At 27.9% G+C, this 13772-nt stretch overlaps 1 protein-coding gene across 3 annotated transcripts in view; it reads right to left on the reverse strand.

The window, feature by feature from the left end:
* Positions 1-13772, reverse strand: part of LOC129961046 (hemocyte protein-glutamine gamma-glutamyltransferase-like) — a 79572-nt gene that overhangs the window by 54576 nt on the left and 11224 nt on the right. The window contains exon 1 of one of the 3 annotated variants that reach the window (XM_056074844.1): positions 11697-12000. The exons of 1 other annotated variant lie outside the window; for it this stretch is intronic. The gene's annotated coding sequence lies outside the window, so the exon portion shown is untranslated. Of the gene's footprint in view, positions 1-307; positions 455-11696; positions 12001-13772 lie in introns of those variants that run through there. One more of the 3 variants, XM_056074846.1, reaches the window with a different exon arrangement.

Raw genomic sequence — 13772 nt, forward strand, 5'->3', positions numbered from 1 at the left:
TATTATTACTTTGGATATGCCATAATTTTAGCGCAAAAGATTTATATTTGAATTTCTTTCGAAACTTCAAAAGAATTATTTAAAAGCAAAGATTTTAAATATCAATTTTCTCAATATATTTATATTTTCATTAAACTGAGAAAAGCATAAAAGAAAATTAGCTAAATTTTCATGTAAATAATAATTAATTCTACCTAAACTCTAACATTTTATTTAAGAAACACTATAAAATTTTAAGCATCATTTCAAAAAACTTTTTACTAAAAAAATTCTGAGCAGATCTTTAATAAAAATTGAAAAAACTTACCTCTTTGTAATGCTAGAAACGAAGATCCTAAATATAAACAATCTAAACTTAACCGAAACCAAAAACTCCTAAGTCCACAATGATCTCCCTGTTCCGGATATGCGCCTTATCTCAGAGCAACGCGCGTCTTATATCCATGAATTTGGCGAAGGAGAAGCGTGTATCTTATTAACAATCCTAAAACTCAATGATCCAGTGAACTTCTCATCCACTTGTTGAGATGATGGATGTGTGACGTCACACAGACGATCTCTGTGATGTCCAAATGTGACCGACGGTAAAGACTCCTACAACAGCACTTGACACTTGCAACCATTTAAAAAGGGTAAGAGTAGTTTGACTAAGGAGACTCTTCAACATTTCTCCAGGAAATGTCTTTTCAAGAGGTGCGAAATTATTCGACAGGTCAATATTGGACAACAACAAACTGAAGCAATGTTATATATAATTCCTGTTTTATATTGTTGGTTCTAATGAATTGCTTCCCAATGGTGAAAGTAAATAAGATACCGAAATAGGAAATCTGTCAAGCTTTTTAGAGGTGAAAAATTCAATTTAAAGGTTAAATGAAAGATTTTTTTAATAGTTTAAAAATAGACACAAATTCTGGAAACATATCAAATTCAAGCTAAGTTATTTCAGAGGTGAAAAACTTAATTAAAAAGGTTAAGTATGAAATTTTTTTCTTATAATTTAAAAACAGATACCAAATTTGGGAATATGTGGGAGCAATTTTAAGTGGATAAAATCTTAGATATGGAGGAGGTTTGAAAAATGTACGAACGTCGTTTACATATTAATTTTTAGATAAGCTATGATCTTAATTGATGTAAAAGTTTACTCTGTGAAGATGATCTGTTTTCTTACATTAGAACACTTCATTTGAAAGCTATATTTTTTGTTCACATTTTTCCTTTATTTATTTTTCTCAACGTTTAATCAAGGTTTTAACTTATAGCTCAACATTTCATCAAGCCAAAGAAATATTAATGAGTTTTGAAATTTTCTAAAACATATAGTTTTATTTATTCACTATCATTAGTACGGAGCTTTTACAGACAAAAGAAAAGCAGCGAATTTTACACTTGAATTTAAATTATTTTATATGTTTTTACGGTTGTTCCTAAAATTAATTGCGCAACTGAACAGTAAACAGTTGTTAAGTTTTGTTTTTAAAGTCATATTTCGTTGTTTGTAAAACAATTTTGAAATTTAATATGATTCAGATGAAATTATTTAAAAGTGAGATATTAAAACCGAAAGCAATTTTTTCTCGAATATCGACGAACTAAATGAGTTGCAATATCTTTATAAATTTACAATTTTGAATGAGGAAGTTTCACATCTGTTGGTCTAAGAAAGAAACATTAAAGCATGATATAATATGAAATTTAAGAAAGCACTAAAACTTCAGACCACCCATTACGCTTTTGAAATTATTAATTGAATTTCAGTTTTATGACAAAAATTTAAATTTACTCTAAAGCATAAACTGAAAAATCGATGCATCAATTGATTGACGTGTGACTTTTCAAAGCAATCCCAGCTTTCAAAAGTGTGAAGTTAATATTTAAACATTTCATTTGTACAATTAGGATATAGCAAACACATTTCTGAAAAATATATGCGCATACATATTATCAGGATGTAAAACAAGACGCTGAGAAAAAATTTACAAACTGCTTACAAAACAACATTTTCTTCCTCAATAAAAGGCACTATTTCTCAGCTTTTCAGTTTTTTCGACAAATATTTAATTTTCTCGAAATATAAGGTTTTTCTTGTCATATGTAAACGTTATGTGGGCGAAAGACAGAATTCTAATTTAACAACACTGTCTTCATTTGTTAGAAGCAAACTTTACAAAATATTATGAAAACTTTTCCGTAGGATAAAATACATGAAAGAACCTAATTTTCCTGCGACTTGCGGTATTCTAATATCATTAACAGAAGAAAGTACCAATAAATACAATTTTTTTAGTAAAAAAGTGCTATTCAAATGCAAGTAATTATAAATACTTTGTTATAAATGTTGTTAAGCGTTAAATCAAATAGCACCTTACAAAATAAAATTAGAGACAAGAAACTAGAAAAAAGAATCTAACAAATTAATTTAATAAACAATTTTATCTCAAATTAGTGAAATCGAATGTAGAAAAGTAAACAAAAATTCATTGTGTTTATTCTGACTCGTTAAGACTTTTTCTCTGTGAATTCTTGTAACATAATCGCAGTCATTTTAATTCAACCTAGCCACGCTGAATGAAAATTTAAATTTCAAAGCAATAGTATAAATAGATATCAAATTTGAAATTAAAAAATTGGTAAGTTATAATTAATAGTATTAAAATTTGTTTCAGCTAGTAAATTCGTAAAAATGAATAAAAGGGCGAAATCAGTAATATATTCCATTGCAGAATAAGAATTCGTATTTTCGGAATAATATCATGTAAGCAAGGATAATTCTCCTTAGAACATTCACTGCTACGTACGAGATACCTCATCCACCAATAGAATTCACTGAACTCTAGTGGTGAATTATATTATTGATCCTACATATTTGTATTATTGATTGCATTATCCATTCCTCATTTCATACGCTTTCATAAAATTGATTGCAACATACAGGAATCGCTAACTGCAGAAAGGAAACGAATCACAAAATATATATTTTAAAACAAATATAAAACTCTCTTTACTACAATTTCGGATGAAGATAAATTTAATTGAATTTTATCTACAGATGTGAGGTTGCCACCTAATACATTTCGTGCACACTTTTGATAAAAAACATGACCATCCTCCTTTAACCCTACAGTGCATCCTGTAGCCAAATGGCTACATATTTTTTTCTTCCATTTATAAGCTTCACGTGACTGTTCCAAAGGGCAACAATGTGTGTTTGAAAATGCTTTTTGAAAAACTATTCTAAAAGAGACTGATATATGCCAATAGCGATATTAGAATAAGATTTAAACTGGAAGCTTAAAAAAATACCAAAATGGCTGTTGTATAAATTATTCTACAATTAAAAATACTATAAAAATATTTTTTTGCACTGTAAAAAGTATATTGATAAAAAGAGACATTTTTATTGCCGAACTGATATAATCTAATTTGGGTCACTGAGATATTGTTTAATTCATAATGTAGTCATTTTAAATTTCACAAAGAAAAAAATAAAGAAATTTTTTAAAAACATAATTTTTCTAAATTAAATGAAGTTATTAAAAACATATATTTTTTTTAGTAAAAAAAATAAATAAATAAAAATCATACATACTATGGTTAAAAAAAGTAATGTATTTTAGTTATATACATTTTTGTAGTAAAATAAGATTTTCCTTTTATTAAAAACGTCCATATACAACAACAAAAAATTCCTTTTGCGAGTGAAAATGATGTTTTACATTGAAATTAATTATTACAAATTAATTGATTTTATTGAAATTAAATGATTATAAAAAATATACTAAAGAAGCTCTGCAATTGTTAAAATGAGAAGTAACATTTTTCCAGGCTCTCTAAGGGCTCTCTACATTCCCACAAGTAATGCTGCTTCAGAACTACTTTCTTGCTACTCATTTTGCCCTCGTTGGAATCCTTTACATTTTCTGGATGGTTAATCAAAGGTTTGCTGGGAATTTTCAACTGCTATACTTAACTGCAGAAATGTTTGGGTTTCTTTTGGTATTCACTAGCGGGAATGAATCAAAAGTAGGACTATTAATGTTGAAACTGCATTTTGCTTCAGAATTATTCTTTACTGTGACAATCAAGTCTTGATACTGAATGATAGCAAAGGTTCTTTTCTAAATCCTATGTATATTTTTCCCATATTTAATACTTAAGCAAGTTTTTTTTTGTAGAACTTTGGCCATAAAAATTTGTTTTCAAGGTATCTATCAGAAATGTTTTCCTTTTTAAACGAATTTTGAACAAGGACAATAACCCCAGTAAGAGTATATCGTTCCTATTTTTTGAATTTTCGTCTTATAATTCCGAAGTCCCTTCATTATCCCGGAACGACCCCTCATTGGAAATATTACGTGAATTTCTTCAAATCTTTTCATTACCAAGGTATTTGTCTTAGTCAAAAATCGAATCAAAGGTTCGACATCCTCATTCATTTTACTTTGAATGTACTACTGAATCATCAAATGTATCTTACTAAGCGCTTTCCAACTTCACCTTCCAAAAATCATTATTTAACTAATTCATTGATTAACTAGCCCAAAAATATCTGCTAAAGAAAATAACGATAATCTTGCATAGATATGCAAGGTAAAGAAACATCTACCACAAAATAAATGTTAATAACAATAGTTTTTTTTTTTTTTTTTTCATTTTCGCAAAGCTTCTTAATTTCTTATAAAACTGAGTAAAATTCTCTTTTCTACTTTTGTATACAATATATTCCGCTGCAGCAAATTATCTATTTCAGTAATTATCTGAGCAAGAGTCTAGGCGTTTACTGCAGACAAGGAACAAATCCAGAATCTATTCCCATTCTCTAGTAAATATGAATATTAACTAGTTCCCATTACAAAAAATTAGCCGAATATGTTTTCATCTTATAGTAAACGATGTATTATCTAAATGAACAATTTTTCAGCGAAATAATATTTCGAAAACTGTGCACTAATTTTCTTTCTACAATTAGTGATTCATATAATAATATAAAAAATGTATGTATTAGCAAGTCAACAAGTACATCACAGCTACAATGACTGCGTTAATCTTAACTTTCGTACTATCTAATAAACTTAGTTATAATCAAAAAACAATTATTTATCTATTTTATACTACATAGAAATTAAGACATAGGTGAGCATAATGTAAAATAGATATTAATAAGTTAATTTTTCGAATACTCAAAAAAGTAGAATCAATTAAAATATAATTATATAACATCTAGTTTAAAGAAATAGATTTGGAAGAATTAGGCCTCTTGGTTCTTATTGGAGATGGGAAGCATACCTGTCATATCTCTAAGACACTTAAATAATTTCTGCCATCGTGCCAATGATTGTCTCATTGTTGGTGGTCGTATATTTTTGATGAAAAGGACAAGTTTTAGTATACTTCCCACAAGTCAACTCAAAATAAGTTTCGCATAAGCAAGGCTTATCCTAGGTATTAAAAAAAAAAGCCAGACACTATGTTTGTTGCTCAATTAGAGGTGCCATTAGTGGAAGGAGGTTGAAATTATGAGGCACACGGAACAGCCGATAAAACCGATAGGAAGGCGTACCTAAATATAGTGCACATGACTCGACTCGACTGTAGAATAATCATTATGGATAGCTTTCACAATTTTCTAAGCGTTCCAAAGTCATCCTTACCCAAAAACAGCAGCTGAACCTAAACATAGTTTCTGACAGATGTGAGCAATGGATTTTACTGAAGGAAGTTATGACTGTAGGGCATTTTTTTAGAACGACTTTTTTTTATGTTAAACTTGCAAGAATTTTTCTTTCAGTCCGTTGTTTTCTTTCCTTTCATAAAAGTTACCTGGGACTTTCATTTTCATTAGCTCTAAGAATAATATAACACAATAAAGTAAAAAGTGTTGTTGCCTTTTTGACAGCTGACATAAACTCTAAATATTTATGCATTATGTAAAATATTATAAATTATCAACATTTAAGAAATGGAAGGTTTTTAATACTCTATGTCGAATAAAAATAATCTTTATTTCATCCCGTCAAGAACTGCAATGAAAGTTTACTAATAAATATTGCAACATTAACTATTTTCATTACAAATCATGTCCCTTAAAATATGCTTCACTGTTATACCAGCCCCTACGCTTCTTTTTTTTTATATATAAAAGTAGATTTATAGTTTAAAATTAATGATATAAGATTGTTTTTAAAATCAATAGCCTGTTCTGTTTTTTTCCTCACATTTTCATTCTGCGCAAAAGTTATCGGAAACAAAATATGATACACACAAATTTACAAATTCCGAGAAGCATTTCTAAATATCGAGTTCGGTATGCAAAAGCCAATGTTCTCCTACGTTATTATAGGATAGTCTCGTTGCAGAGTCTCTACTTCTGGACAGAGGGTCAAGGGCTCGAGACTTCATTTCACAGGATAACCGCCGTGTACCTGAATGTAGGGCACGTTAGCCCGTAGAAGCTCAAATTTCCTCCTTTAGTGTTGTGCGAAAGTTTTGAGAGAAGGTGCTGGCTCAGGCATCTGCCTTATCATCTGACCATGGTTCAAAATTAGGAGATTCACTCCAAAATAGCCCTCATACAGCTTCAAAACAGATTTCAATTTAACCAAATAAAAATAAAGCTTTTATGGACGAAATGTTTTTAAAGTCAGACACAAGCATAGAAAAAGAATGTTCTAAACATTGTTTCTGTTATCTAAAAAGTGTTTAAGCACTCTAGTTTAACATTTAATCATCGCTCTACTTAGGGATAGTTCCCAGTTGTCTGAGAAGATGTAGTGGTTTCTTTTCCATTAAAATAACTCTATTTTTAAAATACTGAACTTTCATCAGATTAACTCTCTTTATTTTATATGAAATTCATTCAAATATCATTAAGTAAAAGAAATACGTAGACAGAAATCTAGAATATAATATCGATTTTTTTCTCAAATGATTTATTATGCAAATTTCAAAATGGTTTTCTTCAAAGATGTATCTGTAAATATATTTTATACTTAGAAAAGCAAGAACTAAGTAGTCAGTGAAAATATTTGTTCCAATAAAATGGAAAATATACAACATTATAAAAATGAATATTTATAGTGAAACATTTGAGATGTTTATAACAGTTCATTTTGTAATTTAACTGCAAATGAGTTTTATCAGATATAAAATATAACATAATCTATCAAAAAGAAGTAAAAAATACCGATTAATAGAATATATTCTGTCCTCACTGAATTCAACTTCGTTATCATAATGAGTATGCAAACAATTTTTAAAAAAAATGTAACTTTGTGAAACAATTTAAAAAAAGTTTAAAGCATAAAGATTGCTAAATGTACGGACTTCAAAAGAATTTTGATTCTAGACAAGGTTGAGTTAAGCAATTTGAGTGTTTAAACAGATCTTTCAAAAGTGTATTTGCTCACTTAAAACAAATGATCATTTACGTTCAAAAATGTAATTTTCAGTGCAGTCTTTTATTACTTTCAGACAACATTATCCACGGAATATTAAACAACATATCTGAATGTGAGTGTAACTTATAAAATTTTTTGTTACCTTCAACGCAAATTGATGATATTTCTAATACTAATTTGTTAAACTTTTTCTAACGCAGTTTGTTCTGCCGAATATTAAGAAAATCACATGAGAAGTCACATGAATATATGATTTAAATACATCACGTTAAAGCTTAATATTTTACATTATCTTATTTATTTTATTTATTCTTCATAAATATCTTTTTTCTTTCTTTTTTTTCTATTAACAAACAAGAATGAAAATACAAATGTCATGTAAAATCCTCATCTTTTGTATTATTTTATATTAATCTGCATATATGCGTGCATTTTCAAAATTTTAATAATCAAAAGTTGTAACAAATCGAAAACTATAGATGCTCCTTTCCTCCAGACTTTTTTCTTTTATTGTCCAAAAATTTTGTATTCGAAACAGATTTGATTCGTCCCTAATCTAGTGAAATTTGAAGTATTATACATTTATATTAAACCTAGAAACAATTTTCTATAGCAATTTACAAATAGAGCTGTGAGCTTTTTTTTTTTTTTTTTCCCTACATACAAAACTTTTTTGAAATACTAGACGACGATCTAAAATAAATTTTGATGAGTTCTACTTACTTTCTTTTTAAAAAGGTTAATGGGATTTATGGTTTCTTCGTTGATCCTACGCAAGGCCGGGCATATCAGGTATATAATAAAAAACGAAATTTATTCCTCCCGATTTCAAACAACAAAGGCTTTTAAGGACTACAAGTACAGTAGGAGATACTAAATACAAATTAGTATGCAGTGAGGAAAAGCAGGCTTGTCTTTTGTGATGCCCTTTTTTATATAATATTCAGCACATTGTAACAGATACAAAATCAGTTTGAAATACTTTAGATTATCTCATACATTACATCCGCTTTTTTTTTTTTTCGCAAAACTAATATAAATGTGCAGATATATTCAAATGAAAATGCAATGATAGAGAATTTACAAAAATACTTTTTTGTAATCGCTCCATCCCACAAGGTTATCGAAATATTTATATAGATGATATACTTATTCCAAAACAATACAGAACAACTTTATTATGAATTGTATTTAGTGGCAGCTTCTTCGTTAATGTAGTTTTGTACAGTTTGTATTTGTATTTTTTTTCTCTCCTTTAGAAGAAAACAATACAAAAAAGAGATTTAATTTGGATTTTCTTAGCTTCCTACTTCAACTTTTTAAATAATAACAAACATGTTTGAGATGAAATCTTTATCGAAAAATAGTGTCCCGAGTTCAACCTTTATGGTAGAACCTTCAGTTTTTAAAAATTATTTTTTTAAAAACTCAAGTTACATGCATACTAAAAAAAATTAAATGAAGCATTCATAAATGGTTATAAAAAATAAATTTAACACACTTAATTGGCAAACGTCAACCGAGATTTTAAATTTGTGCAAGATTTTTTTTTTATTTCTTCTGAATTTGTGATATATATTAAAGCTTTTGAAATCCTTTAAGTAGTTTTTTACAATTCCATTTAATCAATTTAAAGGGCATTTGAGCTAGAATGTACCTTTAGTGCATATCGTGGTGTTCCAATAAATCAATATGAGTTGTTTTTTTTTAATTTTGTGAATGTAATTAATTTGAAGAATTTCACTAAAATTTTCTAAATAGGTTTAAATTAAATTTATTTTTATTTACCTTTAATTTATATCTTATTTTAATTTACATTTCCCATTCATATACTTTATTTCTTGACGTTTTCGTTGATACAAATATCTAAAAACAAATTTGCTTAAAAAATAATACGAAACGTATTTAGATACCACATTCTTAAGAACTTTTCAAAATAAGTTTTTTTTTAGTTAAATCTCATATTAAAGCGATATTTAGATTCCATTCACGTTCATTTTTGTATTTTTCACATTTTTTCATTAAACCGACACTCAGTTTTTATAGTTTTGATGAGAATGTCCAAGCACTATTAAATCCAAAATAATTTAGCACCCAGAATTTGTCGAAACCAAACCTAAAACTCGGGCCCAACAAGGCCCGAGTTTTAGTTTTACGTATCCTTCCCCCTTCCCATAGAAAAAATAACTAATAATACGAAACCAAAAAACAATGAAATCAAATAAAAAAAAGTATTTTGTAGTGCCAATTTTTTATTTAATTAGTTTTTTGGTAGATAAATGTTAAATTAAATAAATCTTTTGTTAAAAGCGTGTCATTCCCATAACGCTATCATATGTTTTTATTTCAATTTTATATTTCAGAAATTTAGTCAATTCGTTTCGCGAATATAAACAGTATTTACCACGTTGGGAACTATTAGAAACCGCTGTTCAATCAGGAATTTCTATTCAATTTTTTTATATACTTCAAGAAAATATTTATTGAGATAAAATGCTCAGAAACGCTTTAAAATACATTTGGCAAAAACCCAAAGAAGAACACTTAAAAATTATTGCTGTTGCAATCAGTTAGTGCGATATATTTAGTGATCCGAAAAATAAGCAAACAAATTGCTGTCAGCAAAACCCAGATTTAAAATACATTTTACGTGGTGAGCCTTCTAATACAATTTATTGCAAAGACAACATTTTAAATATCTTTTACGACTTTTGAAGGTAAAAAAAAATTCCAGAAAATTTTACCATCTATTTTTGCTTTAAAGCTTCTATGACATAGCATAGAAATTATTTATATAAAAATATTTTTAAGATTTGGACATTCATTTCTAGTTAATGAGACACTATGAATGAAGCTAAAATGCACTACAGAAGTATGCTTTAAAAATGCACACATCAGAATCTATATAATGTACGAGAATCAACTTTGTAGTTTGGGATTTCATAAGAAGTTCCAACTATAAAAATCATTTTTAAAATTAAACGTATGAACAAGCTAGTTATTTATTTAATAAGTCAGTGCGTACAAAGCCAAACTGTACATTGATGATTTTTACGTATAATCGAAATAATTATTGGTTAAGCGAAATTTTCTAGCCTAGGATAATATCATAACACAAATTTTATTTTATGCGCTATGCACTGGTTGATTTAAATAAAAAATATATTAATGGGTTTAAATAACGTTGAAATCTCAAATGTACACCAGTTCACAAATTAATTTTATTCTAACGCAAATTGATGTATAAAAAAACTTTGGAATATATTTAAATGTGAAAATCAACATATTTTATTCTATTTTCTAAAAACTAGAAAGAAAGAGTACAAAAATGTAATGAAAGTCTCATAAATAAAAACAGTCATAAAGACAGTAATTATGATGAATTAAACGACTTAAAGCATTTACATATTTATTGAACTGTACATTTATTTTATAGTACAATTTAATAATAAGACTGAAATTACTGTCAAACCATATATCTGATAATACTACAAATTTAAATAATTAATTATTGATTCTAACTATAAAAATATCCAACCGAACATTTATTACCATAGAAATATAAGAAGTAGAAAACTACTACGAATTCATTATTAAGCCTTGGTAATTTAACTATTGCGGTTATGAATTTATAACAAAACCTCCCCAATTAACTTGAATTTAAAAGGATCAATAATTATATTCATAAAGATCTTTTATACAGTAAGCTGTTTACTAAAATAATCCATTGCAATTTTCCTCTTCAGTATCAAAGAAAGTGAATTCTGATGCAAAGATATATCGTCAGGTCATTAATTCGATTTGTATGTGTATTAGTTCGATAAAAGAAAAGAGATCTATCGTTTAAAATAATTTACTAGGATTTCTAAAAAAATTTCCACTTCTGATCTCTTTTCAGGTGAGAAAAATTTTCACGACTCATCTTCACCCCAGACTTATTGTTACATGTGAAATTGAAGCATCATTTAAAGGAAAATAGGAAGAGGCCTATTTAAAACAGTTGTTAAGCAAATTACATTTAAACGATTTTATTGCTTAACAGCTTATAGCAGACATCGTAAAAAAAGTATTGAAGATCCACGTGCGATCAATACTTCATGTGGGATCTTCGGTACTAAATGATGCAGTTCATTAACTCCAGCGTTATATATTTCAAGACAATTTTATTCTAGCCATATTAATATTAATAATAAAAATAAAATATTGGATACTTTGTCAATATTCAAAAGAAAACCAAATATTACGAACCAATACTCTTGAACTTCTAAATATTTCTATATTTATTATAACACTTACCTAATCCAGTAACTCACAAGAGCCTTTTCTGTTTCACTAGGATGAAAATACTACGCTTAGAAGCCATTCCAGCTGACCTTAAACAGTTGAGTGAGGAAAAAGACTTCCCGAAGGTGTGTCAGTCTTTCCAAAATAAAGTGGGAGTTTCTAACAACAAACTCTTCCCATCTGTTCAACTGCAAGCCATGGTATTTAAGCTAATCTTTGCCTAACTGCTAGTTGTAAGTACATGTTGGGATCCCCTCTTTTTCTTATTAGTGACAGTCACAAAAAAAGTTGAAATCTCAGCCTCATGCATATTTAGAATTAAATGGAGTAATTAGGACTGATTACTTGGCGTATTTTTTTTGTTCCGTTTTAGGATTGGAGGAGAGTTAAGGGCTACCTACGAGTTGTTTTTGAACTGCCCACCTCGTATGGAGATTCGGAGTATAAATTATTCCATTGACTATTTGAAACTGCGTCATGTCACCTAACGGAAGAAATGGATAATAGCCATTATTTTATTTTATTTATTTTGGTGTTGGAAATTAAGAGATGGTTTAAAGGTCAGCATTTCGTAACTGAAAATAGGGAAGAGGCGTGCATTTCCCCCCTTTTCATTGACATCCTTTCGCGCCGACAATCATTTCAGGAAGTCACTTTCATAAAACTGATCGTGACCATTTTTTTTGTTTTGTTTTGTTTTTTTTTTTGTTTGAGAGAGCAACCAGATGAAATCAGGATTAGATGAAGGTAACGTGCGAAGTATGGGAGTTAAAAACATTATTTTTAAATGAGATGATTTAAAGAAAATTTAAATTTAAGATATAAAGGATAGATTTCAAGAACTAAAATTCAAAATAATATTTTTATCTAATTTAAACTATTTTATTGTATCCCATCAAGCAAGCAAAGATTGTCGGTTTTAAAATTGCCTATTATTCACATATTAACAAAAAACTTATATAAAACTAGTTGATATTCCTGGAATTGCTCGAGATTAAAACCCTTTTTTGTATAATACTTTTTGCGTAAAAACTACTTTTACATAAAATATTAAAATAAATAAAATCTTTTTATTGTCTGGAAAACATTTTTTTTAGTCGAAATTAAAATACCAATTGAACTAAACGATTTTTAAAAAACGACGCTAGCTTTGCTCCCTAAGTTATAATATTCGCTAAATTAATACTGAAAATGTGTTCACAAATGCTGAAGTATTACGATCCTGAAGAAAGTATTCGAATCCTAAACTAGCATCATAATAACCGTTTTCGTTTAAAGAAAATGATTTTTAAAAATCCTCTTAAATTTGCTCAACTTTCAAACGTTAAGAGATATGAATATTTCTTTAATAGCGTTAATGCAGAACTCAAGATACGTATCTAGCTAACAAGAAGTAAAATGGAACAAAATGCTTTCAAACTAAAAAATATTAACAAACTTTACTGTTTACAAGAAAACAAATAATATTCATATATTTAAAGTATTCTTAAGACGACCATTCTAATTTTTAACCTTTAGTTTTTTATATATGCAATTATACAATCTATCTATCTTGATAAATCTCATTTTATATGAAATTACCAAGCGACTAGAACATAAATCTTATATTCTCCATTAATTATGGATATATACAGGGAAATGTTTTTTAAAAAATTCCTTAGGTAAATCATTTGGAGATTTCGTTCCAACAACTAGTGAAGTAAAGCATTTCTCTACTAAAAATAGAAACTAAAGTACATACTTAGAAATAATATACAGCTAATAATAAGACATTGTTACAACATTTTGACTTTCAAATGCATTCAGACTAAAATTTGAAAATAATTGTAGCTTTATAAAGCTCTCAGAAATGTTTTGCTTTTCTCTTAATAACAATCTGTACATTAAAAAAAACCTATTAACCTTTAACATAGCTACAACTATAGCATGAAATCTTTTCTTTATCCAATAAACTAACAAAAATATAGCGAAACATGTTTAAAAAAGAGATTATGCTAAAGGATACTCCAAAAATCTTGTATAGGAATTAAAATATTTCTTTTTATAATAAGGAAGCAATTAAATGTATATTCATTTTATTACAGCGTC

The sequence above is a fragment of the Argiope bruennichi genome, chromosome X2 (genome assembly GCF_947563725.1).
Source record: "Argiope bruennichi chromosome X2, qqArgBrue1.1, whole genome shotgun sequence".
NCBI lineage: Eukaryota > Metazoa > Arthropoda > Arachnida > Araneae > Araneidae > Argiope > Argiope bruennichi.